Below are 5,865 nucleotides of genomic sequence, written 5' to 3' on the forward strand. Positions count from 1 at the left end.
TCCTATCACCACACATTTGTCTTAATTTTAACTTATTCCACAATAAAATAATATAATTAATATAAATCACCATTTAAATAAATAATTATAATAATTATATACATATAATATTTATATATATCTTAATTAAAATCTTAGATTTTAAGCGTTTATGCCGCCTCATTTCATATAAATGGCTTAATTGCTATTTTAGCCCTTTTCACTTTCTTTTAATCTATAATTAGACTTTCACTCTTTATTCAATTTAATCCTTTTTACTAATTACTCATAATTAAACTAAATTTACCTATCCAAAACCTACTTAAACACACAACTAGCCTCGTAAATATTTCTAATAATTATTTCTGAACTCAAATTACTAAGACGGAGGCCCGATATTATACTTTTCCGATGCCCGCGAATTTTGGGTCATTACAGTTCATCACTAACCTCTTTATTTTGAGGTTGACAAAGGAAGGGATAAAATCCCAAGAAATCCTCCATATTGTCATCTGAATCTTTGAAGGGATATGTAACTTCTATAATTTGTTGTAGAAATTTTTTGTCTCGTTATGTAATAATAAATCATTAGGGTCCAGATTAGAACCATGTAATAGTTTATAGGCACTCCTCACCGAGAACTCCCCTGTCGGTTCTCCTCTCCATACTTGAAGATCTTCTTGTTCTGTCTCCGCAAGAGGGATTTGTAATATTTGCTCTGCAACATCTGGTTGAAAGGTATTTCTTATCAGCTCTGTTTTCCAGCTCCTGCTATTTGGCTCAATTAAATCCAAGACTAATTTAACATTTTCATTATCTTCTTGAATCGTGATTCTGTTACCTTCGATCCCCGATATCCATGAATCTCCCCGTATGGAAATTTGATCACCTCTCTCCACCCTCCAACAGCGTCCATTATCAAGAAGTCCTCTCGCAGCCTATATACTTTTCCAGGTAAATGAAGGTAAATTCCCCAACTGAGCTTTGTAGAAATCTAAATTGGGAAAATATTTTGCTTTCAAAACACGGGCCAATAATGAATTCGAATAATTAATAAGACGCCATCCCTGCTTCGCTAATAATGCAACGTTAAATTTAGCAAAATCATGAAAACCGAGACCACCATCTTCTTTTAATAGACATATATCCTTCCAAGCGCACCAGTGGATACCTTTTTTATTAAATCTCTTTTGCCACCAAAAGTTGGCTATTATTCTATCCAAATCTGTACAAAGCGTCTTAGGGAGTAGAAAACAAGCCATCGAGTATGTTGGAATAGCTTGGAGAACTGCCTTAATAAACACTTCATTTCCTTATTGTGAGAGATACCTAATACTCCAACTGTCGATTTTTTGCTTGAGTTTGTCCTTCAAATTTTGAAAAGATAATCTCTTTCTTTTCCCCACCATACTAGGAAGTCCTAGATATCGCTCAAAATCATTAGCTCTTCTGACTCCAAGGATCTGTGAAACAACACTCCTTTCACTCTCTTTTGTATTAGTACTGAAGAAAACAGTCGAGTTTTCAAAATTCACACATTGCCTAGAACTTGTCTCGTATTCTTGCAGTATCTGTTTTAATGAATGTGCTCCCCTATCCGTAGCTTCTGCAAATAAAATACAATCATCTGCAAATAGTAAATGGGAGATAACTGGCCCTTCTCGACTTGTTTTAACACCTTTAAAAACATTATCCTCTTTTGCTAACCTCATTAGACTTGAGAGTCCTTCTCCACAAATAAGAAATAAAAATGGACTTAAAGGATCCCCTTGCCTAAGACCTCTCGATGGGAGAAACATTTGACCAATATTTCCATTGAAACTCACAGAGTATGAGACTGAAGAGACACAATTCAGTACTAAATCAACCTATCCTGGGTCAAAACCCATTTTTTTCCATTACTCCTTTAACAAACCCCCATTCAACCCTATCATATGCCTTACTCATGTCCAGTTTAATAGCCATGAATCTTTTTTTCCCCAATCTCTTCAGTTTCAAAGTGTGTAGAATTTCATAAGCAAGTAACACATTATCAGAAATCAGCCTTCCTGGAACAAAAGCACTCTGTGCTAAATCAATACATTTATAAATTATCCCCCGTAGCCTATCCGCAATGACTTTAGCAATCAATTTGTAAATCACATTACATAAACTAATAGGTCTAAAATGGGTAATGCTTAAGGGATTCTGGATTTTTGGGATGAACACAATATTTGTTTTATTAATTGAATGTAACTCCATACATTGGTTTAATCTTTGGAGACAAAAATTGGAGACGTCATCCCCAACAATTGACCAACACTTTTGATAGAATAAGGCTGGGAAACCATCCTCTCCCAGTGCTTTTGTAGGACCCATTCCTGAAAGAGCTTCCCGAATTTCCTCCTTTGTGAACCTTGCCTTCAGTTTAATGTTATCTTCCTTAGAAATACACCTTCTAATACCTGTTAAGATATTCTCAAAGTTATTTTGCCCTTCTGTTGAAAACAAACGTAAAAAGTACGATCTGGAAATTTCCTCCATATCCTTCCATTCATCCGTCTCCCTACCGTCTTCACCCTGCAACTTGTGGATTCTATTTTGCTTCCTTCGTTGCGATGCTTGTTTATGAAAAAAATTTGTATTTCTGTCTCCCATTTTCAACCAATTAATTCTGGCCCTCTGCTCCCAATAGCTTTCATCCTTCTCAATTTCTAAATTTAGATGGATTTTTGTGTCAATAATCTCTGCCAAGTTCTCCTTACTTCTATTCGCTTCAAGCAACATTTCTAATGTTGACAATAAGACCTCATTTTTCATCCTTTTATTCTGTTGGAACCAGACACTCCACCTTTGTAACCCTCGTTTTAAATTTTCCAGCTTCTTCACAAGGTCTCCTGTAAGTTTTCCCAAATACTTTTAGTCTCATCCAAGAATGTCTCTTTCAAAATCCACCATGCTTCAAACCTGAACCTCTGATCTGCTATCCTTTTAACTCTGTGATCCGTATCAATAAGAAGTGGACAATGGTCTGAAAATGAATGTGGGAGGTGTTGAATTATAAAATTTGGAAATAAGTCACTCCATCGTTCTGTTGCCACTCCTCTATCTAATCTTTTATGGATATTAGTTTCTGGCAGATTTCCTCTCTCCCACGTAAACCTCTTTCCTGAATAACCCAAATCCACTAAACAACAATCTTCCAAAGCCTTCCGAAATGCTTCCATCCTTTTCTCTTCTCTAGGCAAACCACATTTCTTCTCAAAACCATATAAGATTTCATTAAAATCCCCACAAACCAGCCATGAGTCATCTCCCTGGTTTCTTAATTGTCGCAACAAGTTCCATGATTCCTCCCTATCATATGAATAAGGGGAACCACAAAAACCTATAAAGCTCCACTTTTCTCCATCTCCTTCTTCCTCAATGATCACATCAATATGTCTACTTGAAAAACTCTGTAGTGTAATACTAGCATTCCTTCTCCATGCTAAACAAAGTCCTCCTCTAGATCCAATCGAATCCACATCAATTCCAAAGTGAAATCCACAACTTCTTCGAATTTTTCCATCATTTTTTTTGTTTATTTTTGTCTCCATTAAGAAGATCACTTGGGGATAGTGTTTCTTCAGTGAATGTCGAAGTCGATGAACTGTCCGAGGATTCCCCAAACCTTGGACATTCCAACTTAATATTTTCATTACGATCGGTCGGCTTGCCTCTTGGCAGCCGCCGATAATAAATGATTGAATCCCTGTACTTTCCTATCTCTCCCTTCTATCTCCCTACTATCCTTAATATCCTTTCTCCCTCTCTTTTTTCCATCTTCTCCTATAATCATCTCATTCTCCAACTCCTGTTCTATAGCCATTTGACTATAATCATTTAAAGGTCTAACCTTTTCTATTTGTAAGGAGAACCCATTACCTTCCAGATTAAATCCTAAAATAGAATCAACACTTCCCCTAAAATTTCCTACGCTTCCCCTTTCATTATTTCCTCCGCTCATTCCTCCCTCAGAACCTCTTTCCTCTCTTAACCATACACTCCTCATTGCTTGGGCTCTCCTTGATTGTGCACGCAAAGATAAATCCCATCCCATCATATCAACTTCAACCCCTGCCTCTATTTTTGCTTCACTAAAGAAGTCATTATGTCCAAGACGGCCACAGTAGAAGCAAAAAAGAGTCAATCTTTCGTACTTAAATCTAACATAAGAGCACTTGTTATTAGAAATAACCTGCTTTTTCCTTTTGAGAGGGCGCCGAATGTCAACTTGAATTCTTATCCTCATGAAATTCATATTTTCTTTCCCCAAACTAGATCCATCGTATTCTTGAAAAATTCCAATAAAATTCCCTAACTGCATCGCTAATTTATCAGAGTAAAACCCAATGGGCACATCATGTATTTGAACCCAAAACGGTGATGAGATTAAAGGAACTTTTAGTGGATCTTCCCCCCTTTGCAACTTGTGTAAAATTAGTAGATGATTATTGAATGTCCAAGGATCCCCTTTAATAACTCTTTCCATATCAATAACATGGAAAAACTTAAACAAGTACCTTTTTCCCCCCAGATCTCTAGTTTGAACACCCTTGACCGGATGCCATAGATTAGCCATGGTACTTTTCATTGCTGGATAATGGATGATATTGGTTGTAAGAAAACAACTAACCAGACTAAGAGATTCTTCATTATTAACTAAATCTGAGTCACCTTGTGCTTGCAGGATCTCTTCTTCTTCTTCATCAAGAGATAAACCCGCAAATTCTGATTCCATGGATGCTGTACTCGAATCCTCCGTTAAAGAAATCACTTCAAATCAATGGAGATGAACGCCACCAAAACAAGAAAACACAAAAAAAGACTTGCCAGAGAAGCAGACAGAGACGTGCTAGGGTAGCAGACTATGGAATAAGTTTTAACTAATTTTTAAAAGTAATAAATACTAATTAAATAAACATAATTCTTTATAAATCAATAAAAAATTATAAATGATAAAATAATTGATTCGGATGCAAAGTATTTTTCTTTCTCATGTCATTATTATTACCACGATGCCATGTTAATATTATTTTGGAGTTAACTAATATTCAATTTAGATTATAATATAAATATAAAGAATATATGATAATTCAATAATATGATAATATATATAATATACAATTTTAAATAATTTTAAAGAAATTAATATAAATTATTTGTAAGTCTTAATTTGAATATAAAAATCACATTCATAATTTTCAATTAATATAAATGAGGGACAATTTGACACCCAAACCAGTTTTTGATAAGTTACAACTTCAGCTTTTTTTATGACTTGGAAAAACAGTTTGAATTAACGAATTAGTATTGCTAAACAATATCCAAAATTACTTGCCGAATAAGGGGTTTTTTTTTTTTTAAATGGAATGGGTTTAATCTAAAATATCGAACCATCTCATTGGACCTGTGTTGCAGATTTTACGTGGAAAATTCTTAGCAGGAAAAATCACAGGCAGAGGAAGAGAAATTCACTAATGTTAAAAAATAACAATACAAGAGGTTTACGCCTATGCGCAGTTTTTAAGGGTTAAACAACCCGTCTAATAAAATAAATATAGTCCTATATGAATTCAACTTGTGCAGTAAGGTTTTCTGCTCTCGATCCTAAGCCCTCACAGATCCCCAATTTTGCCTCTCTATTTTATTTTTTAACAAGTGAGTTGTACCTCAAATTTTTTAAGTCGGGTCAAATGAGATTCGAGTCACATAACACTAACACCTATTATTTGCCCAAACAAGGTCCTCATTTCATACTTGCGGTTGGACTAATCAATAAAATAACTAACACAAACCACCTTAAAAATATCATGCGGTAAAGAACCTATACATGTGTTCAATCCTCGTTTCGGGTCCTTTACC

General features: G+C 35.0%; 1 long non-coding RNA gene across 1 annotated transcript; it reads left to right on the top strand.

Annotated features, from left to right (window-relative positions):
• Positions 1–830: 830 nt before the first annotated feature.
• LOC128034608 (uncharacterized) lies at positions 831–4,927 on the top strand. The gene is made up of 2 exons (XR_008190712.1): positions 831–943; positions 4,691–4,927. It is a non-coding gene; the product is annotated as an uncharacterized LOC128034608 (long non-coding RNA).
• The last annotated feature ends 938 nt before the right edge of the window (positions 4,928–5,865 follow it).

This window comes from Gossypium raimondii, chromosome 2, assembly GCF_025698545.1.
Source record: "Gossypium raimondii isolate GPD5lz chromosome 2, ASM2569854v1, whole genome shotgun sequence".
Lineage (NCBI taxonomy): Eukaryota > Viridiplantae > Streptophyta > Magnoliopsida > Malvales > Malvaceae > Gossypium > Gossypium raimondii.